Consider the following 26,081-nt stretch of genomic DNA (forward strand, 5'->3'; position numbering starts at 1 on the left):
CCCCCCATTTTCCCCAGGGTACATTGTGACATCTTGGAGACCCCTTTGTCCCCAGGGCCCATTGTGACATCCCAGGACCAGCCATTGTCCCTAGGGCTCACTGTGACATCCTGCGGACCCCCTTTGTCTCCAGGGCCCACTGTGACACCGTGGGGACCCCTTTGTCACCAGAGCCCATTGTGACATCGCAGGACCTCCCATTGTCCCCAGGGCCCATTGTGACACTGTGGGGACCCCGCTTGTCCTCAGGGCCTATTATGACATTTAGGGGACCTCTCTTTGTCCCCAGGGCCCATTGTGACATCCTTGGGACCTCATTTGTCCCCAGGGCCCATTGTTGTACCATGGGGACCCCCTTTGTCCCCAGGGCCCATTGTGATATCCCAGGACCCCAGTTTGTCCCTAGGGCCCATTGTGGCACTGTGGGGACCCCGCTCGTCCTCAAGGACCATTGTGACATTCAGGGGACCCCTCTTTGTCTCCAGGGCCTATTGTGAAATTCTGGGCACCCCCCCTTTGTCCCCAGGGCCCATTGTGACATTCAGGGGACCCCTCTTTGTCCTCAGGGCACATTGTGACATCCCAGGACCACGCCTTGTCCCCAGGGCCCATTGTGACATTCAGGACACCCCTCTTTGTCCCCAGGGCCCATTGTGACGTCCCAGGACCCTCCGTTGTCCCCAGGGGCCATTGTGACTTTGCAGGACCCCCCATTGTCCCCAGGGCCCATTGTGACATCCCAGGACCCCTCATTGTCCCCAGGACCCATGTGATATCCTGGGGACACCCTTGTCCTCAGAGCCCATCGTGGCCCCGTGGGGAACCCCTCTTTGTCCCCAGAGCCCATTGTTACATCCTGGGGAGCCCCCTTTGTCCCCAGGGCCCATTGTGACTTCCCAGGACTCCCCATTGTCCCCAGGGCCCATTGTGACATCCCAGGACCGCTCATTGTCCTCAGATACCATTATTATATCCTGGGGACCCCCATTTGTCCCCAGGGCCCATTGTGACTTTCAGGGGATCCTCCTTTGTCCCCACACCCATTGTGACACCATGGTGACCCCCCGTTTTGTCTCCAGGGCCCATCGTGACATCCCAGGTCCCCCCATTGTCCCCAAGACCCATTGTGACATCCTGGGGAGCCCCCTTTGTCCCCAGGGCCCATTGTGACATCCCAGGACCCCCCATTGTCCCCAAGGCCCATTGTGACATCCTGGGGACCCCCTTTGTCCCCAGGGCCCATTGTGATATCGCAGGACCCCCCATTGTCCCCAGGGCACATTGTCACACCACGGGGACCCCCTTTGTCACTGGGGCCCAATGCGACATCCCAGGACCCCACTTTGTCCCCAGGGCCCATTGTGACACCGTGGGGACCCCCCTTGTCCCAAGGGCCCATTGTGACACTCAGGGGACCTATCTTGGTCCCCAGAGCCCATTGTGACATCGTGGGGAGCCCCCAGTGTCTCCAGGACCCATTGTAAACATCCTGGGGATCCCCCTTTGTCCCCAGGGCCCATTGTGACATCGTGGGGACCCCCCTTTTCCCCAGGGCCCATTGTAATATCCTGGGGACCCCCCATTGTTCCCAGGGCCCATTGTGACACCATGGGGACCCCCATTGTCACCAGGGCCCATTGTGACACTATGGGGACCCCCCCTTTGTCCCCAGGGCCCATTGTGACAATTAGGGAACCCCCCCTTGTCCCAAGGGCCCATTGTGACGTCACAAGACGCCCCCTTTTTCCCAGGGCCCATTGTGACATCCTGGGGACCCCCTTTGTCCCCAGGGCCCATTGTGACTTTCAGGGGATCCCCCTTTGTCCCCAGGGCCCATTGTGACACCATGGGGACCCCACCTTCTCCTCAGGGCCCGTTCTGACATCCTGGGCACCCCCCATTGTCCCCAGGGGCCATTGTGACATCCTGGGGACCCCCTTTGTCTCCAGGGCCCATTGTGACACCGTCCGGACCCCCCTTGTCCCCAGGGCCTATTGTGACATCCCAGGACCCCCCATTGTCCCCAGGGCCCATTGTGACACTATGGGGACTCCGTTTGTCCCCAGGGCCCATTGTGACACTATGGGGACCCCCCCTTGTCCTCAGGGCCCACTGTGACATCCTGGGGACCCCCCCTTGTCCCCGCCATCCGTGTCCCCGCGGTGCCACCTCCACTGTCCCCTCTGTCCTGCAGATCCCCAGTGGTACCCGGCCCAGCAGTCCCTGCGCCTGGACCCCAGTCAGTGGCCCCAGGTGTCCCCAAGGTGTCCCCGCATTGTCCCTGGGTGTCCCATGGTGTCCCTGGGAGTCCCTGTGTGTCCTGTGGTGTCCCCAGGTGACCCTGGTGTCCCCAGGTGTCCCTGTGGTGTCCCATGGTGTCCCTGTGGTGTTCCCCCAGTGTCTGCCGGTGTCCCCAAGTGGCCCCGTGGTGTCCCCCGCTGTCCTCTGGTGTCCCTGTGTTCTCTCCTGCGTATCCCTGTGGTGTCCCTTTGTTGTCACTGGGTGTCACTGCTGTCCCTGCTCTTCCTGCTGTCCCTGGGTGTCCCCACTGTCCCCAGTGTCCCTGGGTGTCCCCACTGTACCCAGTGTCCCTGGCTATCTCTGGGTGTCCCCACTGTCCCCGCTGTCCCTGCTCTCCCCACTGTCCCTGGGTGTCCCCACTGTCCCTGGGTGTCCCTGCTCTCCCCAGTGTCCCCACTCTCCCTGCTGTCCCTGCTGTCCCCACTGTCCCCAGCATCCCTGGGTGTCCCTCCTGTCCCCACTGTCCCTGCTCTCCCCAGTGTCCCTGGGTGTCCCTGCTCTCCCTGTTGTCCCCACTGTCCCCAGTGTCCCTGGTGTCCCCAGTATCCCTGGTGGCCCTGGGTGTCCCCACTGTCCCTGGGTGTCCCTGCTGTCCCCGGTGTCCCCAGTGTCCCTGGGTGTCCCTGCTGTCCCCGGTGTCCCCACTGTCCCTGGTGTCCCCACTATCCCCACTGTCCCTGGGTGTCCCATAGTGTCCCCGGTGTTCCCATGTCCCTGTCCCTGGTGTCCCCATGTCCCTGTCCCTGGTGTCCCCATGTGCCTGTCCCCAGTGTCCCCATGTGCCTGTCCCCGGTGTCCCCATGTAACGGTCAGTCTGTCCATCCATTTGTCCGTCCCTCTGTCCCCGTGTCCGTCCCTCTGTCCCTTCCTCTGTCCGTCCATCCGTCCCTCTGTCCCTCTGTCCCTCTGTCCCCATGTCCGTCCCTGTCGAGGGTTAGGATTGCGGGGTGACAATCAAACCCTGGCAGATGTGTTGTCAACCTCCTCTCCCCCCCACTTTCCCCTTTTGCCCCTCCCTCTCCCCCCTTCCCACTCAGCACAGGCGATCGGGAGGGGAAGAAGCACAGAGGGGAGAGAGTTGGAAAAGTTCAAGATGTTTTACTGATGCTACTGATGAGAACAGAGAAAATAATACAAATATACAAAACCCATCTTGTAAGTCTGAGCAACTGCAGAGCCAGCACCCAAAGTCCTGGATCAGACTCTGCAGCCAACCGGAGCTGGATTCAGTCTCTCACTGGCCTCCGTTCGCAGGGACGACCAGCAAGGTCCTCTCCTGATGTCGGCCATGAGCAGAAGGGAAGGAAAAAGGCAAAAGGGAAGGGAAAAAGGGACAAGATCCTCGTGATCTCCCACTTTTATATGAAGTATTCACGTGAACAGAATGTTATACACAGTTGCTCACTGGTTTCTCGTTGCCCCTCTCGCGAGATGTCCATCTGTGCTTGTCAATAAGTTTCCATTGCATTGCTGGGTTTGCCAAAACATGTGTCTGGTTCTCCAGGAAAATGCAGCTGACATGAAGGCTTTGGCTGACAGGCAAATTCACTAAAAGAGAAACTTGTTTTTACCAAAACCAGGACAGGTGGGGGCGCAGAGGCTGCTGAGACATGGAGATGGACTGGGACACGGGGGTGGGCTGGGACATAGAGATAGGCTGGGACATGGATGGCCTGGGTCACAGAGACTGCTGGGATGTGCAGACGGGCTGGGTCATGGGCACGAGTCAGAGCCAGCACAGGAGCAGGGAGGCTGGGGCAGCTCCATCCTGCAGACGTGCTTGTCCTGGCCATGCCAGCCATGGGATACGTGCCCCAGCACAGACACACACCCGTGGGACACACAGCTGGCCACAGGGACCCCAGAGACACACGCACGCCCCGTGCCATCATTCCAGTTCGTTGGTGGAGCCGTGGTGGTCACTGGTGTGGCGGTGGCGGTGGCCAAGGGTGGCGAGGGTGGCACCGAGGTGCTCACAGTCCAAACTGATCACTGTGTTTAAAAAGATAATCGAGGGGGAAGGGCAACCAAAGAGCCAGGAATCCATATTTCAAATAAATCAATAAGGTGAGAGGGTTGTTAATTAGATGAATGAGACAGGTAAACTGAGGCCAGCCCTGGGGAGTCTGTAACCCCTGCAGTGCCAAGCGCTGGGGAGCAGGGCAGGGAATGTGCAGCTGGGGTTGGTGGATGTGTAAGCGGGGGCTTTTTGTCCCATTCCCTGTGCTGTCTTTGGGTAGAACACCTGGTCTTGCCAAATCGTTTATAAAATACGCTTTGCTGAGAGATCCTGCCCGGGGCTGTTCTCTTGGCAAGGGGATTGTTTCCCACAGCAGGCTTTGGCAGCAGAAGTTTGGCAGGACAAGAGGGCCCATGAGGTCAGAAAGCACAGCAGAGCTGGAACGTGGGGTCACGGGCACCAAACCCAGCTCGGGTGGAGCCAAGAGGGTCCCCTCGTGTGCAGGGCCCAAAGCGCCATCTGTGGCATCTGCCCGTCCTTCTGAGCGCCCAGAGCCTCCCTCTTGGGGCCTAATCCTCATGTTTAGGGTCCCAACGTGTCTTTCATCACCCACGGCCTTTGGTCAGGGCCCGCAGCTTCATTTTCAGGTGGAGCTGCTGCCTGGCAACAACCGCCCGGAAGTCTGTGGACAGCCAGGGGATGAAATGCAGCCAATCACATTTGAGGAGGCGGGCAAGTCATGTGATTGAAATGTAAGCAGCCAATCGAGATTTGAGACCTGCAGGACAGTTGGCGACAGTTGGACAAACTGGGCAGCGCTCAGGGGCGGGCTGTGCTGGCTGCACCAATCACACCTGGTGGGAGTGCAGCAGAGGGATGATTGACAAATAACCTGACCAATCATTTGGTGGGGGGAGCCAGTGGGAAATCCCAGACAGCCAATCAGAGAAAAGAGCGGCTCAGGGAAGGCGGACACTGTGGGGGGAGTAACCCCTCAGGCCGCCAATCAGAGAGAGTATCACCTCAGGGCAGGGCGAGCCCCAAAGCAGGACAGAATCACTGCCCAGGCAGCCAATCAGCTGCAGGATCAGCTCAGGGGAGGAGACTGACAGCCCTCCCGACCAATGGTGGCGCAGCCCAGGCTGAGCAGGCGGTTGCTCTGCAGGCGGCCAGCGTGAGCTTTGCCATGGCGCCCGTGGAGCTGCCCGAGGCCGAGCAGCGCCCGGCCCAGCCCTGGGGCCCTTTTTCCTCCCTCTGGGGCCCTGGAGATGTTTTGCTGCCTCTGGCCCAGGTGTGTGTGGGCTGCTCTGGCCTTGTTCTCCTGGGCGGGGGAGGGGGCAGGGGGCACTTTCTGGAGAGGAGCTGCTGGGGCTGGAGCTGGAGAGAGCAGGAGAAGGGGAAGCAGCTGGAGGGTGAAGTGCAGGGGATCCCCACAGCTGCTGCTGCAGCTGCACCAGAGACAGCTGCCCCTCTGGGTGAGGAAGAGTCCCTGTGAGCAGCCTCAGCAGAGCAGATCACAAACGTGCACCGCAGGGTCTGTGTAAGTGGGGAAAATCACTGTCCGGCCGTATAGTGTGTGTGTGTGTGGGGTGCGTCTGGGGAGCCTCGTGCTGTGAGAGCTGTCAGACACCCATGTGTTCTCTTAGGTGCGGGATGGACAAACGGCTGGAGCTACAGAATAGGAGGGGAGGGAAAGACAGGCAGACAGAAGGGCCTGAACTGCACAGCTTGCCTGGCAGTGCAGAGAGCAGGAACTGTGGTGAGTCCTGGGCCCTTGGGCTCATTTCGTCCTGTTTTGTGCTCCCCTCCCTCCCTCCCTCCCTCCCTGCTCCCTCCTCTTTCCTACCGTGTCCTTCTCCCTCTTCATCTCTTCTCTCTCTGCCCCTCTCTGCTTCTTCCTCACCGTTTCCTCCACCCGTCTCCACCTCTGTGCAGGGTTTCTCGTATCTCCCTCTCTGTATCCGCTGCTCTGTGCTTCTCATCATCCCTGGTTTCTCTTTGTCACCATTCTGCTCTGTTGCTGTGTCCTGCTCCCTGCCCCATCATTTCTCACTGTATCCCTCTGTCCTGCTCCCTGCACCTATTCCTGCCCCTCTTCTTTTTTACTCCCTCTCCATCTTGCTGCCCGCCCCAGGATTTTTTCCCCAATTTCTATCCTGCCCCCAACCCTTGTTGTTCTTTCTCTCTCCTGCTCCCCTTCTGTCTTTCTGCCTGTCTTCCCTTTCCCGGCTGCTTCTTTCTCCATCTCTGTCCAGATTACTGCCCCTCTTCCTTTTGATGTCTTTCTGTCCTGGTTTTCTTTCTGTCTCCCATCCCTGTTCCCAGTGCCATCCCTTCTCACTATGTCACCCCTGTCCAGCTGGCTCTGCCTTTTCTTTGTCTTCTCTTCCTCTTTCCTGCTGCTCAGCCCTCTTTTCCTCTTTCTCCAGCTCCTTGCTGCATGTTTCCCCTTTCCAGTCTCTTCATTTGGATCCCAACTTTGCTTTATTTCTCACTCCCTTTGTTCTGTTCCCTGTCTTTCTTTTTGTCTCTCCATCTGTGCATCCCCCTCCCTGTCTTTCTCCAGCCCCTTCCTGCTTCTCCTCCTCCCCCCTCCCCATCCCTCTGTCCTGCTCATCAGCCCTGCTGGTTCTTCCTCCCTGTCTCATCCCAGCTCATTGTGCCTTTTTGCCTTCATCTCTCCGTCCTTTTCCCTGTGTGTTTGTTTCTCTCTCAGCTCCTCTGTCTTCTCTCTTGTCTGATTTGTCTCTTGCTAGTCCTCTGTCCTTCTCCCCAGCAGCTTCAACTGAATGGCCAGGTGTCCCTGCACTCTGGTGGTTCCTCATCACTGCCCTGGGCTGTGTCTGTAGGGCTGGGGATCATTTAGGAGCTGCTCTCCTTCTGCAGACAGCAGAGCCTGGTGCAGCTACAGCAGAGGTTGTTCTCAGCTGCTGCTTATGCAGCTCGTTGGAAGAGCAGCTGTGGGCCTTCTTTGGAAGGGAGGTTTCTTGTTCTGTGCTTACTGCTCCTGGGGACCCTGCACAGGAGCAGTGTTGGGGTCTGCAGGGACGGGTGGGACCTGCTGTGATTCCTGGTGAATGTGAACTGAACTTGTCCTGATGTACTCGAATGAAAACAGACTGACTGGAGATGGTTTACTGCCCTGTTTCAGTTCCAAACTACATGCTTGGCACTGGAGAACATGAGACTTTGTGCTGCGTTCCAGATATCAGCTGAGAACATCACTGCCTTTGGTACCAGGGCAGGTGGTCTGTGATCAGGGGTGCGGACTTGCATGGCACTGCTTTAATGAACATTTTATGGTCTTGCCACTTCAAAGCCCTTCATTTTCCTAGAAATGTGAAGATGGCATTTCTCATTCGGAGGTTCAGACTTCGGTTGGACTTGATGTTGAATGGTCCATACAATGGGGTGCATAAAATAAGAATCTCGCTTCCTTGTTGTTGTTTTCTAACGCTGTCTGAATTTGGTAAGCAAGAGGAAGAGTGGCTTGCAGTGTCTGCTTTTGAGAGGAACGTATTCCTGACTGTCTCCATCTCTGTATGGTGAAGCTTTCTGCCTGCACTATGATTTTGCTGGGCTGTGAGGCTGTGTTGGAGCAGCAGAGGTCAGAAGTGGTGGCTTTAAAGGCATTGAAGCTGTGGTCAAACTAGCAGGAAAAGCTGGTTTCTTCCCAGAGAGCTGCCTGACAAATATAGCTACAAGTAAAGACCCTTGAAGTTGGCTTTTTTTATTTAAATTTACTATTAATATGTAGCTTTTGGGATGGATTGATTGATTGATTTCTGGGAAGCAAGAAGTGAGAGCCTGTGCACTCCCACAGGCAGAGCTGCCTCCCAAAATAGGTGCCCCCTTCTCCACCTCGGTTCCTTCCATGCTGGTGTAGCACAAGGCCATGCAGCAGTGTGCAGATGTGGTGATTCCAATGTGACTGTGAGGTCAGAGCCCCTCGGTGACGTGCTGTGCTGTGTCTTGGCAGCAGCAGCATCATGGGGCGAGCGTGGGGGCCATGGTCCTCACCCTGTTCCTCCTCCTGGTGTCCCTGCCAGCCCGGGACGCCCAGGCTGCTCCAGCCGAGCGCAGGGAGCAGGTGGGCGAGCAGGGGCAGCACCCAGCCCCGAGCAGCTCAGCAGGGCAGCAGTGGGGCCAGGGCTGGGGCTGGGGCCGGGAGAGCAGCCGGGCTGGGCCGGGCAGGGCGAGCCAGGCAGCACCAGGGTGTGGGCAGGGGGCAGACACCCGCAGGGAGGGGAGAGGGGCTGCGGCTGCTTCAGGGGCAGGTTCTGGGCAAGCAGGGGCTGGGAGTGCTGGCACAGGGCAGAAACCAGCACTGAGTCCCTGTGGGGCCCTCCCTGCCCCCCAGCCTCGTGCCACACGGCCCCATCCCAGGGCGCGCTTTGAGCCTTTGGGCCCGTTTCAAATCAAAGCTGGGATTGCTTTGGCACTTTGGGCCACTTTAGAGCTAAACCTGGGCACATTTGTGCCCTTTGGGATCGTTTCTGCCTATATCTGGGAGTTCTTTGGTTTTCCAGTTTTGTTTATACCCATATCTGGGGGTGTTTGGGCCATTTTTGGCCATTTTTTTACCCAAATCTGGGCATACTTCGACTCTTTGGTCCAGTTTCACCCTGAATCTGGGGATGTTATACCCCTTTTTGGCCAGTTTTGCTCAAATCTAGTGGTGCTTTGGTTTTTTCTGCCTCTCTTGACCCGATATACTCAGGTGCTTTTGCCCATTTTTTCCCCTGATATGGGCACTGTGATCCCAAATATGGGATGTTTTCATGTTTGCCGACAGCTTTGCACCCAAGTGTGGATGTTTTTGCCTCTTTGGGCCACTTTTTGCCCAAATACTCAGATTGTTTTGCCTGTGTTGACCAATTTAGCCCCCAAATATTTGGAATATTTTGTCGTTTTGCCAGTTTTTTCCCCAAATACGGCTATTTTTCTGCAAGATATGGGCACTGTTGTCCTAAATATGTTGTGTTGTGTTTTGTTTTTTCTCTCTTGTCTATGTCCTCTTTTACCTGGAATGCAGGAGTGTTGCTCGGTGAGCCTGGAAACCTCTCTGATCTGTGCTTGACTCCAGGACATGGCATTGGCAGAGTTGATCGAGCTTCTCAGCTGGGTCCTGGTTAGGAGCCTTGGGCTGTCCCAGAGGTGAGTTGTCACTGTCTGTCTGCTTGAGCGAATAAACACTCGTGTTTTAATAGGTTATTCATGTGTGATTGTACCCAAGATCCTCTCAGAGGCTTTCCAAAAGCGTTTTGTGCCTTGGTGGTATTACACAGACAAGTCATGAATGTTCAATTTGCCTGAAAACCTGCTAGGTCTCAGCAAAAAGGTCACCCGTGCTCTGTTTCTAGCTGTGGGAACACACACCTCTGTATGTGTCTCGTGTCATTATCTCACCCTCTCCCATCACAGCAGGTGACTGAGGAAGCAGGAGATCACAACGTGCCATGGAAGCTCCCCACCCGTGTTTGACTCCCTGTTTGGTTCCTGCAGTCCATGCTGATCAAGCCTCTTGGTGTAATCCTGTTCCTGAGCCTGAGGGGAATCGCAGGGGTAAGTGTTCAGTGTTCATTGGTTACTGGCCTTTTGCGTTTGTTAGTATTTGGTTTATTATTTGTGAACGTTTTCTTGCAATAGTTGAGCCTTGCAGTAGCCAGCAGGCTCTGATTTAGGAGAAACATGGATGATCATTTTTTGCCCTGGTGCTCCATGCTCCCACGTTAGTGTGGGTTTCCTTTTGTGTGTGTGAGAGGTCTCCTGGTCAGAAGGCCCTGAGAGGCCCCGTGTTGGTCCATCTGGTCCTTGAGGGGTGTTGCATGTGGCCTGGACACAGTAGTTTGGAAGCTGCCAGGTCCCAGACAAGGGGTCTGCAGCCCCTCTGCAGCTTTGGCAATTTCAGCATGCGTCTGGGTCCCGTGTTGTTGCCTGACCCCCGTCCAGGCGCTGCAGGTCATTTCACAACGTGAAATGGAAACGCTTTTCCTTTCTGCTCGATTCCAGCCGTCCCTGTAGGCAGCGGCTCCTTGACTGCTTCACCTGAGTGTGTCCGTGAGCCTCGGGGCGATCCCACAGGTACGACCTGGGAACAAATGAGCGTTTCCATGTTAATTTTCCGTTCCTGTGAAATTTAGCTTGCTGCTTTCTTGGCTGACGCTCGGTCACGCAGAGGGGAAGTGGGTCCAGCTCAGTGCTGTGCCCCAGAGGGCTCTGCCTTGCAAAGCTCTTTGCCAACTGCTCCATCTCTGCGCCGCTCGCAGTGCCGGCTGCCGAGGCAGCAGCAGGTTGGGGCTGAGTTTAGAGCTGGGTGAGCTCCAGGGAGTCCTTTCTCCTGACAGCTCCAGGCCTGCTTAGTGGCCACTGAGTTTGGGTTTGGGTTAGGGTTAGGCTTAGGTTTTGGAGTTTGGGTTAGGGTTAGGCTTAGGAGTTTGGGTTAGGCTTAGTCTTAAGCTTAGGAGTTTGGTTTAGGCTTAGACTTAGGGTTAGGAGTTTGAGTTAGGATTTAGGGTTAGTCTTAAGGCTAGGAGTTTGGGTTAGGGTTAGGAGTTTCCGTTAGGGTTAGGCTTAGTGTTAGGAGTTTGGCTTAGGCGTCTGGGTTGGGCTTAGGCGTCTGGGTTGGGCTTAGGCTTAGAGTTAGGAGTTTGGGTTAGGGTTAAGGGATTGGGATAAGGGTTAAGAGATTGGGTTAGGGTTAAGGGATTGGGTTAGGATTGGGTTTAGGGTTAGGAATTAGGCTTAGGTTTAGGATTAGGATTAGCGTTATGGTCTGGGTTAGGAGTTGGGGTTAGGAGTTGGGGTTAGGAATCTTAACCCTCGACAGGGACAAAGGGGGTCCCCAGGATGTCACAATGGGCCCTGGGGACAACATGGGGCCCTGGGAATTCACAATGGGCCCTGGGGACAAAGAGGGGTCCTCTGAATGTCACAATGGGCCCTGGGGACAAATGGGGGTCCCGATGGTGTCACAATGGGCCCTGGGGACAAAGTAAGGTCCTGGAATGTCACATTGGGACCCAGTAACAAAGGGGGTCCCCATGGTGCGAAAATGGGCCCTGGGGACAAAGGGGGTCCCTAGGATGTCACAATGGGCTCTGGGGACAATGGGGGGTCCTGGGATGTCACAATGGGCCCTGGGGACAAGGGGGTCCCCCGAATATCACAATGGGCCCTGGGGACAAAGGGGGTCCCCACGGTGTCCCAATGATCCCTGGGGACAATGGGGGGTCCTAGGAAGTCACAATGCGCCCAGGGGAGAAAGCGGGGTCCTCTGGATGTCACAATGGGCCCTGGGGACAAGGGGGAGTCATGGGACGTCCAATGGGCCCTGGGGACAAAGGGGGTCCCCAGGATGTCACAATGGGCTCTGGGGACAAGGCGGGGTCCCCATGGTGTCACAAAACACCGTCCTCAGGGATACGGGTCAGTGCCAGGGGTGGGTTATGCTTGGCCTCCATGACCTCGAGGGTCTTTTCCAACCAAAATGAGTTTTTAGGGTTTATCCCAAATGATGGGAACCCCCGCTTCCAGCTCTGCTCTTCACCAAACACCTTTTAGAGGATGAAGAGGAAGGAGACGCAACACCTCAGCATACGGAGGGTCTTCCCCAAAGGGGTGGTCTGGGGTATCCAAAACACAAGGGGTGGTGTGGGCATCCGAAGCACAAGGGGTGGTCTGGGGTATCCAAAACACAAGGGGTGGTGCGGGCATTCGAAGCACAAGGGGTGGTCTGGGGTATCCAAAGCTCTCCTGGAGCGACTGCTGCTTCTTCTTGCTTTCCATCAGCTTCTTGATGTCTTCCCGCGTGGGGACACGCTCGTCATCTTCGTCATCTTCGTCATCTTCGTCATCTTCGTCATCTTCGTCATCTTCGCCATCAGATTCAGAGGATTCTGGAAGAGCGAACAGAGAGAAATGGGCTGGGGAGGGTCCAGCACCGGCCCTGGCTCTTCCTGCCCAGCATCCCAGGCCCATCCCCAGCTGCTCCAGCTTCATCCAAAAGAGGTGGCGAGCTCCAAAAACTCAGTGGCTCCTCCAAGAGCGTCCAATGGGAAGAGGCCCCAGGCAGAGAAGTCGTGGGCTCAAAGGAAAGCACCACGTTGCGAGGATCTCCAGAGGATCCCTGGCCTGCTCCAGAAGATCCCCATCATCAACAAGGTGAGGTCGTCCATGTTGTTTTCAAAGGCGAGGAGGAGCTCAAGGGCCCTCAGCATCGGGGCTCGCGTGCGGTTATGAGAGGGCAAGGAGGGAAGGAAGGAGGGAAGGAAGTAAGGAAGGAAGGAAGGAAGGAAGGAAGGAAGGAAGGAAGGAAGGAACCGGGGGTTCCCATCATTTGGGATAAACCCTAAAAACTCATTAATCACTTTGGTTGGAAAAAAGCACCCACCTCCATAGGACCCCATAGGGACCCATAGAGACCATAGAGGCCCATAGGGAGCCACAGAGCCCCATGGAACCCCATAGAGACCCATAGGGACCGTAAAGCCTGTAGAGACCCATAGGGACCCATAGAGACCCATAGAGCTCCATAGGACCCCATAGGGACCCATAGAGACCATAGAGGCCCATAGGGAGCCGCAGAGCCCCATGGAACCCCATAGGGACCCATAGAGACCCAAAGGGACCCATAGGGACCCATAGAGACCATAGAGACCCATAGGGACCCATAGGGACCGTAGAGCCTGTAGAGACCCATAGGGACCCATAGAGCTCCATAGGACCCCAGAGGGACCCATAGAGACCATAGAGGCCCATAGGGAGCCACAGAGCCCCATGGAACCCCATAGAGACCCATAGGGACCGTAGAGCCTGTAGAGACCCATAGGGACCCATAGAGCTCCGTAGGACCCCATAGGGACCCATAGAGACCATAGAGGCCCATAGGGAGCCACAGAGCCCCATGGAACCCCATAGAGACCCATAGGGACCGTAGAGCCTGTAGAGACCCATAGGGACCCATAGAGCTCCGTAGGACCCCATAGGGACCCATAGAGACCATAGAGGCCCATAGGGAGCCACAGAGCCCCATGGAACCCCATAGAGACCCATAGGGACCCATAGAGACCCAAAGGGACCCATAGAGAGGGAGGGTTTTAGGACCCTGGGGGTTCCATAGAGACCCATAGAGCATCAAGGAGCCCCATAGGGACCCATAGAGCCTGTAGAGACCCATAGAGCCCCATAGGGACCCGTAGAGACCCATAGGGACCCATAGAGACCCAAGGAGCCCCATAGAGACCCATTAAGACCCATAAGGACCCATAGGGACCCATAGGGACCCATAGAGCCCCATAGAGGCCCATAGGAAACCACAGAGCCCCATGGAACCCCATAGGGACCTAGAGAGCTCCATAGGGACCCATAGGGACCCATAGAGCTCCATAGGGACCCATAGAGCCCCATAGGGACCCATAGAGAGGGAGGGTTTTAGGACCCCGGGGGTTCCTGCTGGGCTCAACTATGGCAAGAAAACCTTAACGAATAATTAACCGAATATTAATGAATGCAAAAGGCCAGGAACCAATGAGGAGTGAGCACTGAGCCCTGGGACAGCGGGGACAGGGACAGCGGGAATGCGACCCTGGGACCCATTGACCCCATTGACTCCCATTGACCCCATTGACCCCATTGACTGACCCCATTGACCCCCATTGATCCCCATTGACCGATTGACCCCCATTGACCCATTGACCCCATTGACCCCATTGACCCATTGATCCCCATTGCCCCCCATTGATCCCTATTGACCCATTGACCCCATTGACCCATTGATCCCCATTGACCCCATTGACCCATTGACCCATTGATCCCCATTGACCCATTGATCCCCATTGACCCCATTGACCCCCATTGACCCCATTGACTCCCATTGACCCATTGACCCCACTGACCCCATTGACCCATTGATCCCCATTGACCCCCATTGAGTCATTGAGTCATTGACTTCATTGACCCCCCATTGCCCCCCATTGATCACCATTGATCCCCATTGCCCCCCATTGCCCCCCATTGATCCCCATTGCCCCCATTGCCCCCATTGACCCATTGACCCCCATTGACCCCCATTGACCCCGTTGACCCATTGATCCCCATTGCCCCCCATTGACTCCCATTGCCCCCATTGACCCATTGACCCATTGACCGCATTGACTCCCATTGCCCCCATTGACCCCATTGCCCCCCATTGTCCCATTGCCCCCCATTGCCCCCCACTGCCCCCATTGCCCCCCATTGCCCCCATTGCCCCCCATTGCCCCCATTGTACCCACTGCCCCCATTGTCCCCCATTGTCCCCCATTGCCCCCCACTGACCCCATTGCCCCCCACTGACCCCATTGCCCCCCATTGACCCCATTGCCCCCCATTGCCCCCATTGTCCCATTTCAGGTAAAAGAGGACATAAACAAGAGAGAAAAAACAAAACACAACACATTTGGGTACTCCTGGGTCCTTTGGGGCACTCCTGGGTCCCTCCTGAACTCCTGGGTCCTTTGGGGCACTCCTGGGTCCCTCCTGAACTCCTGGGTCCTTTGGGGCACTCCTGGGTCCCTTGGGGTACTCCTGGGTCCCTCCTGAACTCCCCATAGACCCCCATAATTTCCCCCTTAGGGACCCAGGAGTGCCCCATAGTGACCCATAAGTGACTCATGGAGCCCCCTAAGTGTGTTCGGGTCCCTTCGGGTGAGTGCGGGCCCCACTCGGGTCCCTTCGGGTCCCTTCGGGTGCGTTCGGGTCCCTTCGGGTGCCTTCGGGTGCCTTCGGGTCCCCTCGGGTGCGTTCGGGTCCCCTCGGGTGCGTTCGGGCCCCACTCGGGTCCCTTCGGGTGCGTTCGGGTCCCTTCGGGTGCGTTCGGGTCCCCTCGGGTCCCTTCGGCTCCCTTCGTGTATCTTCGGCTCCTCTCGGAGCCGCCTCCGCGCACGCCACGCACAGTGGGCGTGGCCACGCACCCCCCCCGCTTCCCATTGGCCGCCGCCTGAGGAAGGGGGCGTGGCCTCGCTCGCAGCCACCGCCGCGGCGGGAAACGATCGTGAGGCGGGAAAAGGGGAAGAAAGGGGGCGGGGGGAGGAAGAGGAGGGGCCGGGGGGGGAGCGGAACACGGGTTTTGGGGTAAAAAGGGGGGGATTTGGGAGTTTGGCGCCTTTTGGGGCACTTTCGGGTGGGTTCGGGTCCCTTCGGGGAGACTTCGGGTCCCTTCGGGGAGACTTCGGGCCCCTTCGGGTGGGTTCGGGCCCCTTCGGGGAGACTTCGGGTCCCTTCGGGTGCGTTCGGGTCCCTTCGGGTGCGTTCGGCTCCACTCGGACCCCTTCGGGTGCGTTCGGGTCCCTTCGGGTGCGTTCGGGTCCCTTCGGGTGCGTTCGGGTCCCTTCGGGTGGGTTCGGGTCCCTTCGGGTTTGTTCGGCTCCACTCGGGCCCCTTCGGGTGGGTTCGGGTCCCTTCGGGTGCGTTCGGCTCCACTCGGACCCCTTCGGGAAGACTTCGGGTCCCTTCGGGTGCGTTCGGCCCCTTCGGGTGCGTTCGGGTGCGTTCGGCTCCACTCGGACCCCTTCGGGAAGACTTCGGGTCCCTTCGGGTGCGTTCGGCCCCGGCCGGGACTCGGGCGCCGTTCGGCTCCGCTCGGGCGCCGTTCGGCTCCGCTCGGGCCCATTCGGCTCCGCTCGGCTCTTTCCGTCTCCGCTCGTTTTCCCGCGCTTTCCCTCAGAGCGCGAAGCGAAGCGCGGGGACCCCCGGGGCCGCTTTTTTCGCGCTTTTCCCGAGGTGACAACAGCGGGGGCTTTGGGGACACAGCTCGGGGAGCCTCAGCGGGAGGGTTTTGGGTTGAAAAAGCGCTATTTTGGGTCAATTTTGAGGTGGTTTGTGGCCCTCCCGGCGGGGCAAGATGGCGGCTCCGGACATCGAGGGGCTGCTGGGTGAGTAATGAGGGGGAATTAGGGGTGATTAGCGCGAATTAGGGGGTAATTAGGGGGCAGCGGGGATACGGGGGGGTGGGGGGGGTGTTAATTAGCGCTGCTGAGGGTGTTAATTGTTAATGAATGCAGAGGAGGAGCCGTTGCAGCAGCTGCACCCTGGGCTGGCCCCGCTGAGGGGGATTGGGGGGGTGGGAGCGGAGCTGGAGAGGGAGGTGAGACAGGTAAGGGGGCATTGGGGACAATGGGGACAGAGAGAGCGAGTGTGTGCGGATCAGCAGTGATCACCCCAAACCTGCCCCGCAGACACGGCACCCAAAATCCTGCACCCCAAAATACTCTTCCCAAACCTGCACCCCAGATCCTGACCCCAAGCCCTGCACCAAAACCCTGCCCCTCAATCCTGCACCCCCAAATCCTCCACCCCCGATCCTGTCTTCCCAAACCCTGCACCCCAGATCCTGCACCCCCAAATTCGGCCCTACCAAACTCTGCACCCCTAAACCCTACAACTGAAACCTTGCACCCCCTAATCCTGCCCTCCCTACCTTCCTGAACCCCGAAACCTGCACCCCAAACCCTGCATTCCCAAATCTTTCCGTCCTATACCCTCCACCCCTAAACCTGCCCCCAAACCCTGCACCCCAAAGAATTCCCTCCCAAACCCTGCACCTCCAAATCCTGCACCTCAAAGGCCTGGAAACCCAAGCCCTTCAACCCCATCCCTGCAACACCAAATCCTGTACCCCAAACCCAGCACCCCAGAATCCTGCACCCCAAATCCTGCCTACCAAACCTTTCACTGCAAACCCCTGCACCCCGAGGTTGTGCTGCCCTAAACACTGAACCCCCAAATCCTGCAGCCCCAGATCCTTGCCTCCCAAGACTCTGCACCCCCAAATCCTGCACCCAAATCTCTCACCCCCACCACCCTGCACTCCCAACCCCTGCACCCCAAAACTCCACACCTCCAAATCCTGAACCCTGAAACCCCGCACCCCCAAATCCTGTGCCCCAGTCCTGTGCACCCCACACTCTGCAACCTTAAATTTCCCCCCAAGCCCCTGCACCCCAAACGCTGCACTCTTAGACCTGACTTCTAAACCCCAAGGGCCCATTGTGACATCCCAGAACCTCCTATTGTCCCCAGGGCCCATTGTGACATTCAGGGGAGTCCTCTTTGTCCCCAGGGCCCATTGTGACATCCTGGGGACCCCCCCTTGTCACTGGGGCCCATTGTGACGTCCCAGGACCCCCCATTGTCCCCAGGGCCCATTTTGACATCCTGGGGACCCCTCTTTGTCCCCAGGGCCCATTGTGACATCCTGGGGACCCCCCCTTGTCACTGGGGCCCATTGTGACGTCCCAGGATCCCTCCTTGTCCCCAGGGCCCATTGTGACGTCTTAGGACCCCCCATTGTCCCCAGGGCCCATTGTGACATTCAGGGCACCCCCTTGTCCCCAGGGCCCATTGTGACATTCCGGGGACGCCTCTTTGTCCCCAGGGCACATTGTGACATCCTGGGGACCCCCCCTTGTCACTGGGGCCCATTGTGACGTCCCAGGATCCCCCATTGTCCCCAGGGCCCATTGTGACATTCAGGGGACCCCTCTTTGTCCCCAGGGCCCATTGTGACATTCCAGGGACGCCTCTTTGTCCCCACGGCCCATTGTGACATCCTGGGGATCCCTCCTTGTCCCCAGGGCCCATTGTGACGTCCCAGGACCCCCCATTTTCCCCAGGACCCATTGTGACATTCAGGGGGCCCCTTTGTCACTGGGGCCCATTGTGACATCCCAGGACCCCACATTGTCCCCAGGACACATTGTGACATCGTGGGGACCCCACTTGTCCCCAGGACCCATTGTGACACTATGGGGTCCCCCCCTTGTTCCCAGGGCCCATTCTGACACCGTGGGTACCACCCTTGTCCGCAGGGCTCATTGAGACATCCCAGGACCCCCCTTTGTCCCCAGGGCCCATTGTGACATCCTGGGGATCCCTCCTTGTCCCCAGGGCCCATTGTGACGTCCCAGGACCCCCCATTGTCCCCAGGGCCTATTGTGACATCCTCTGCACCCCCTTGTCCCCAGGGCCCATTGTGACATTCAGGGGACACCTCTTTGTCCCCAGGGCCCATTGTGACATTCTGGGGACCCCCTCTTGTCCCCAGGGCCCATTGTGACGTCCCAGGACCCCCCATTGTCCCCAGGGCCCATTGTGACATCCTGGGGATCCCTCCTTGTCCCCAGGGCCCATTGTGACGTCCCAGGACCCCCCCATTGTCCCCAGGGCCCATTGTGACATTCAGGGCACCCCCTTTGTCACTGGGGCCCATTGTGACATCCCAGGACCCCACATTGTCCCCAGAGCCCATTGTGACATCCTGGAGACACCCTTTGTCCCCAGGACCCATTGTGACGTCCCAGGACCCCCCATTGTCCCCAGGGTTCATTCTTACATCCTGGGGACCCCCTTGTCCCCAGGGCCCATTGTGACACCATGGGGACCCTCCTTGTCACTGGGGACCCATTGTGACACCATGGAGACCCCTCCTTGCCTCAGGGCCCATTGTGACATCCTGGGCATCCCCCTTTGTCACCCGGGACCATTGTAACACCGTGGGGACCCCCTTTGTCCCTAGGGCCTATTGTTTACGTCCCAGGACCCCCCGTTGTTCCCAGGGCCCATTGTGACACCTTGGGGACCCCCTTGTCACTGGGGACCCATTGTGACACCATGGGGACCACCCCTTGTCCTCAGGGCCTATTGTGAACATCCTGGGGAACCTCCATTGTCCCCAGAGCCCATTGTGAGTTCCTGGGGACCCCCTTGTCCCCAGGTCCCATTGTGACATCCTGGGGAGTCTCTTTGTCCCCAGGGCCCATTGTGACATCCTGGGGACCCCCTTTGGCCCCAGGGCCCATGGTGACATCCTGGGGACCTCCTTGTCCGCAGGACCCATCCTGGCACCGTGGGGACCTCCCTTGTCACTGGGGACCCTTTGTGACACCATGGGTATCTCCCATTGTCCTCAGGGCCCATTGAGACATCCTGGGGACCCCCTTTGTCACTGGGGACCCGTTGTGACATCCCAGGAACCCCATTGTCCCAAGGGCCCATTGTGACATCCTAGGGACCTCCCTTTGTCCCCAGGGCTCATTGTGGCACCATGGGGACCCCCTTTGCACTGTGTCACATTGTGATATCCAAGAACCCCACTTTGTCCCCAAGGCCCATTTTGACATCCTGGGGACCCCCTTTCTCCCCAGGGCCCATTGTGACCTTCAGGGGACACCCCCCTTGTCCCCAGGGCCCATTGTGACATCCACTGCACCCCCTTGTCCCCAGGGCCCATTGTGACATTCAGGGGACCCCTCTTTGTCCCCAGGGCCCATTGTGACATCCTGGGGACCCCCCCTTGTCACTGGGGCACATTGTGACGTCCCAGGACCCCCCATTGTCCCCAGGGCCCATTGTGACATCCTGGGGATCCCTCCTTGTCCTCAGGGCCCATTGTGACGTCTTAGGACCCCCCATTGTCCCCAGGGCCCATTGTGACATTCAGGGGACGCCTCTTTGAAACCCAGGGCACATTGTGACATCCTGGGGACCCCCCCTTGTCCCCACAGCCCATTGTGACGTCCCAGGACCCCCCATTGTTCCCAGGGCCCATTGTGACATCCTGGGGATCCCTCCTTGTCCCCAGGGCCCATTGTGACACTATGGGGACCCCCCCTTGTTCTCAGGGCCCATTGTGACATCCTGGGTACCACCCTTGTCCGCAGGGCTCATTGTGACGTCCCAGGACCCCCCATTGTCCCCAGGGCCCATTGTGACATCCTCTGCACCCTCTTGTCCCCAGGGCCCATTGTGACATTCAGGGGACCCCTGTTTGTTTCCAGGGCCCATTGTGACATCCTGGGGACCCCCTCTTGTCACTGGGGCCCATTGTGATGTCCCAGGACCCCCCATTGTCCCCAGGGCCCATTGTGACATTCAGGGGACCCCTCTTTGTCCCCAGGGCCCATTGTGAAGTCTAAGGACCCCCCATTGTCCCCAGGGCTCATTGTGACATCCTGGGGATCCCTCCTTGTCCCCACGGCCCATTGTGACATCCTGGGGATCCCTCCTTCTCCCCACAGCCCATTGTGACGTCCAAGGGACCCCCTTTGTCCCCAGGGCCCATTGTGACGTCCTGGGGACCCCCCTTGTCCCCAGAGCCCATTGTGACATCCAGGGGACCCCCTCTTGTCCCCAGGGCCCATTGTGACGTCCCAGGACCCTCCATTGTCCCCAGGGCCCATTGTGACATCCTGGGGATTCCTCCTTGTCCCCAGGGCCCATTGTGACATCCTGGGGATCCCTCCTTGTCCCCAGGGCCCATTGTGACGTCCCAGGACCCCCCATTGTCCCCAGGACCCATTGTGACATTCAGGGGACCCCCTTTGTCACTGGGGCCCATTGTGACATCCCAGGACCCCACATTGTCCCCAGGGCCCATTGTGACACTATGGGGACCCCCCCTTGTCCCCAGGGCCCATTGTGACGTCCTGGGGATTCCTCCTTGTCCCCAGGGCCCATTGTGACATCCTGGGGATCCCTCCTTGTCCCCAGGGCCCATTGTGACGTCCCAGGACCCCCCATTGTCCCCAGGACCCATTGTGACATTCAGGGGACCCCCTTTGTCACTGGGGCCCATTGTGACATCCTGGGGACCCCACTTGTCCCCAGGACCCATTGTGACACTATGGGGACCCCCCCTTGTCCCCAGGGCCCATTGTGACGTCCCAGGACCCCCCCATTGTCCCCAGGGCCCATTGTGACATTCAGGGCACCCCCTTTGTCACTGGGGCCCATTGTGACATCCCAGGACCCCACATTGTCCCCAGAGCCCATTGTGACATCCTGGAGACACCCTTTGTCCCCAGGACCCATTGTGACGTCCCAGGACCCCCCATTGTCCCCAGGGTTCATTCTTACATCCTGGGGACCCCCTTGTCCCCAGGGCCCATTGTGACACCATGGGGACCCTCCTTGTCACTGGGGACCCATTGTGACACCATGGAGACCCCTCCTTGCCTCAGGGCCCATTGTGACATCCTGGGCATCCCCCTTTGTCACCCGGGACCATTGTAACACCGTGGGGACCCCCTTTGTCCCTAGGGCCTATTGTTACGTCCCAGGACCCCCCGTTGTTCCCAGGGCCCATTGTGACACCTTGGGGACCCCCTTGTCACTGGGGACCCATTGTGACACCATGGGGACCACCCCTTGTCCTCAGGGCCTATTGTGAACATCCTGGGGAACCTCCATTGTCCCCAGAGCCCATTGTGAGTTCCTGGGGACCCCCTTGTCCCCAGGTCCCATTGTGACATCCTGGGGAGTCTCTTTGTCCCCAGGGCCCATTGTGACATCCTGGGGACCCCCTTTGTCCCCAGGGCCCATGGTGACATCCTGGGGACCTCCTTGTCCGCAGGACCCATCCTGGCACCGTGGGGACCTCCCTTGTCACTGGGGACCCTTTGTGACACCATGGGTATCTCCCATTGTCCTCAGGGCCCATTGAGACATCCTGGGGACCCCCTTTGTCACTGGGGACCCGTTGTGACATCCCAGGAACCCCATTGTCCCAAGGGCCCATTGTGACATCCTAGGGACCTCCCTTTGTCCCCAGGGCTCATTGTGGCACCATGGGGACCCCCTTTGCACTGTGTCACATTGTGATATCCAAGAACCCCACTTTGTCCCCAAGGCCCATTTTGACATCCTGGGGACCCCCTTTCTCCCCAGGGCCCATTGTGACCTTCAGGGGACACCCCCCTTGTCCCCAGGGCCCATTGTGACATCCACTGCACCCCCTTGTCCCCAGGGCCCATTGTGACATTCAGGGGACCCCTCTTTGTCCCCAGGGCCCATTGTGACATCCTGGGGACCCCCCCTTGTCACTGGGGCACATTGTGACGTCCCAGGACCCCCCATTGTCCCCAGGGCCCATTGTGACATCCTGGGGATCCCTCCTTGTCCTCAGGGCCCATTGTGACGTCCCAGGACCCCCCATTGTTCCCAGGGCCCATTGTGACATCCTGGGGATCCCTCCTTGTCCCCAGGGCCCATTGTGACACTATGGGGACCCCCCCTTGTTCTCAGGGCCCATTGTGACATCCTGGGTACCACCCTTGTCCGCAGGGCTCATTGTGACGTCCCAGGACCCCCCATTGTCCCCAGGGCCCATTGTGACATCCTCTGCACCCTCTTGTCCCCAGGGCCCATTGTGACATCCTGGGGACCCCCTCTTGTCACTGGGGCCCATTGTGACGTCCCAGGACCCCCCATTGTCCCCAGGGCCCATTGTGACATTCAGGGGACCCCTCTTTGTCCCCAGGGCCCATTGTGAAGTCTAAGGACCCCCCATTGTCCCCAGGGCTCATTGTGACATCCTGGGGATCCCTCCTTGTCCCCACGGCCCATTGTGACATCCTGGGGATCCCTCCTTCTCCCCACAGCCCATTGTGACGTCCAAGGGACCCCCTTTGTCCCCAGGGCCCATTGTGACGTCCTGGGGACCCCCCTTGTCCCCAGAGCCCATTGTGACATCCAGGGGACCCCCTCTTGTCCCCAGGGCCCATTGTGACGTCCCAGGACCCTCCATTGTCCCCAGGGCCCATTGTGACATCCTGGGGATTCCTCCTTGTCCCCAGGGCCCATTGTGAGATCCTGGGGATCCCTCCTTGTCCCCAGGGCCCATTGTGACGTCCCAGGACCCCCCATTGTCCCCAGGACCCATTGTGACATTCAGGGGACCCCCTTTGTCACTGGGGCCCATTGTGACATCCCAGGACCCCACATTGTCCCCAGGGCCCATTGTGACACTATGGGGACCCCCCCTTGTCCCCAGGGCCCATTGTGACGTCCTGGGGATTCCTCCTTGTCCCCAGGGCCCATTGTGACATCCTGGGGATCCCTCCTTGTCCGCAGGGCCCATTGTGACGTCCCAGGACCCCCATTGTCCCCAGGGCCCATTGTGACATCCTCGGCACCCCCTTGTCCCCAGGGCCCATTGTAACATTCAGGGGACCCCTGTTTGTCCCCAGGGCCCATTGTGACATCCTGGGGACCCCCTCTTGTCACTGGGGCCCATTGTGACGTCCCAGGACCCCCCATTTTCCCCAGGGCCCATTGTGACATTCAGGGGACCCCTCTTTGTCCCCAGGGGCCATTGTGACGTCTAACGACCCCCCATTGTCCCCAGGGCCCATTGTGACATCCTGGGGATCCCTCCTTGTCCTCAGGGCCCATTGTGACATCCTCGGCACCCCCTTGTCCCCAGGGCCCATTGTGACATTCAGGGGACCCCTCTTTGTCCCCAGGGCCCATTGTGACATCCTGGGGACCCCCTCTTGTCCCCAGGCTCCATTGTGACGTCCCAGGACCCCCCATTGTCCCCAGGGCCCATTGTGACATCCTGGGCATCCCTCCTTGTCCCCAGGGCCCATTGTGACGTCCCAGGACCCCAGATTGTCCCCAGGGCCCATTGTGACATCCTGGGGACCCCCTTTGTCTCCAGGGCCCATTCTGACGTCCCAGGACCCCCCATTGTCCCCAGGGTCCATTGTTACATCCTGGGGACCCCCTTGTCCCCAGGACCCATCGTGACACCATGGGGACCCTCCTTGTCACTGGGGACCCATTCCGACACCCTGGGGAGCCCCCCTTGTCCTCAGGGCCCATTGTGACATCCTGGGCATCCCCCTTTTTCCCCCTGGACCATTGTAACACCGTGGGGACCCCCTTTGTCCCCAGGGCCCATTGTGACACTGTGGGACCCCCCCTTTGTCCCCAGGGCCTATTATTCCGTCCCGGGACCCCCATTGTCCCCAGGGCCCATTGTGACATCCTGGGGAGCCTCTTTGTCCCCAGGGCCCATTGTGACGTCCCAGGACCCCCCATTGTCCCCACGGCCCATTGTGGCATCCTGGGGACCTCCTTGTCCCCAGGACCCATCGTGGCACCGTGGGGACCTCCCTTGTCACTGGGGACCCTTTGTGACACCATGGGGACCTCCCATTGTCCTCAGGGCCCATTGAGACATCCTGGGGACCCCCTTTGTCACTGGGGACCCGTTGTGACATCCCAGGAACCCCATTGTGCCAAGAGCAGATTGTAACATCCTGGGGACCCCCCTTTTTCTCCAGGACGCATTGTGACACCGTGCGGACCTCATTAGTCCCCAGGGCCCATTGTGACATTGTAGGGACCTCCCTTTGTCCCCAGGGCTCATTGTGACACCATGGGGACCCCCCCATGTCCTCAGGGTCCATTGTGACATCCTGGGCACCCCCCATTGTCCCCAGGACCCATTGTGACATCCTGGCCACCCCCTTGCTCCCAGGGCCCATTTTAGCACCATGGGGACCGCCTTTGACCCCAGGGCCCCTTGTGGCACCATGGCAACCACTTTTGTTCCCAGGGCCCATTGTGACATTCAGGGGACCCCATTGTCCCCAGGGCCTATTGTGACACCATGGGGACCCCTCCTTGTCACTGGGGACCCATTGTGACACCATGGTGACCCCCCCATGTCCTCAGGACTCATTTTCACATCCTGGGCACCCCCCATTGTCCCCAGGGCCCATTGTGACATCCCAGAACCTCCTATTGTCCCCAAGGCCCATTGTGACATCCTGGGGACCCCCATAGTCCCCAGTGCCCATTGTGACATTCCAGGACCCCCCATTGTCCCCAGGGCCCATTGTGACATCCACTGTACCCCCTTGTCCCCAGGGCCCATTGTGACATTCAGGGGACCCCTCTTTGTCCTCAGGGCCCATTGTGACATCCTGGGGACCCCCCCTTGTCACTGGGGCCCATTGTGACGTCCCAGGACCCCCCATTGTCCCCAGGGCCCATTGTGACATCCTGGGGATCCCTCCTTGTCCCCAGGGCCCATTGTGACATCCCAGGACCCCACATTGTACCCAGGACCCATTGTGACATTCAGGGGACCCCCTTTGTCACTGGGGCCCATTGTGACATCCCAGGACCCCACATTGTCCCCAGGACCTATTGTGACATCCTGGGGACCCCACTTGTCCCCAGGACCCATTGTGACACTATGGGGACCACCCCTTGTGCCCAGGGCCCATTGTGACACTGTGGGTACCATCCTTGTCCGCAGGGCTCATTGTGACATCCCAGGACCCCCATTGTCCCCAGGGCCCATTGTGACATTCAGGGGACCCCCCTTTGTCCCCAGGGCCCATTCTGATACCGTGGGGACTCCCTTTGTCCCCAGGGCATATTGTGACATCCTGGGGACGCCCTTTGTCTTCAGGACCCATTTTGACACCGTCGACACCCCCGTTTGTCCCCAGGGCCCATTGTGGCACCATGGGGAACCCCTTTGTCACTGGGGGCCATTGTGACATCCCAGGATTCCACTTTGTCCCCAGGGCTCGTTCTGACACCTTGGGGACTCCCATTGTCCCCAGGGCCCATTGTGACATCCTGGGCAACCCCATTGTCCCCAGGGCCCATTGTGACATCTGGGGAACGCCCTTGTCCCCAGGAGCCATCGTGGCACTGTGGGGACCCTCCTTGTCACTTGGGCCCATTGTGACACCATGGGGACCCCCCCTTTGTCCCCAGTGCCCATTGTGACATCCTGTGCGCCCCCCTTTGTCCCCAGGGTCCATTGTGACATCCTGGGCAACCCCATTGTCCCCAGGGCCCATTGTGAAATCTGGGGGACGCCCTTGTCCCCAGGACCCATCGTGGCACCGTGGGGACCCTCCTTGTCACTTGGGCCCATTGTGACACCATGGGGACCCCCCCTTTGTCTCCAGTACCCATTGTGACATCCTGGGGATCCCTCCTTGTCCCCAGGGCCCATTGTGACGTCCCAGGACCC

At 58.9% G+C, this 26,081-nt stretch overlaps 1 long non-coding RNA gene across 3 annotated transcripts in view; it reads left to right on the plus strand.

Annotated features, from left to right (window-relative positions):
• Positions 1 to 15,233: 15,233 nt before the first annotated feature.
• LOC139825687 (uncharacterized) overlaps positions 15,234 to 26,081 on the plus strand; it is a 156,593-nt gene continuing 145,745 nt past the window's right edge. For 2 of the 3 annotated variants that reach the window (XR_011735908.1, XR_011735910.1), the window contains exons 1-2: positions 15,234 to 15,293; positions 16,114 to 16,173. This is a non-coding gene — a long non-coding RNA (uncharacterized lncRNA). Of the gene's footprint in view, positions 15,294 to 16,113; positions 16,174 to 16,302; positions 16,971 to 26,081 lie in introns of those variants that run through there. The other variant, XR_011735909.1, reaches the window with a different exon arrangement.

This window comes from Patagioenas fasciata, chromosome 27 (assembly GCF_037038585.1).
Source record: "Patagioenas fasciata isolate bPatFas1 chromosome 27, bPatFas1.hap1, whole genome shotgun sequence".
Lineage (NCBI taxonomy): Eukaryota > Metazoa > Chordata > Aves > Columbiformes > Columbidae > Patagioenas > Patagioenas fasciata.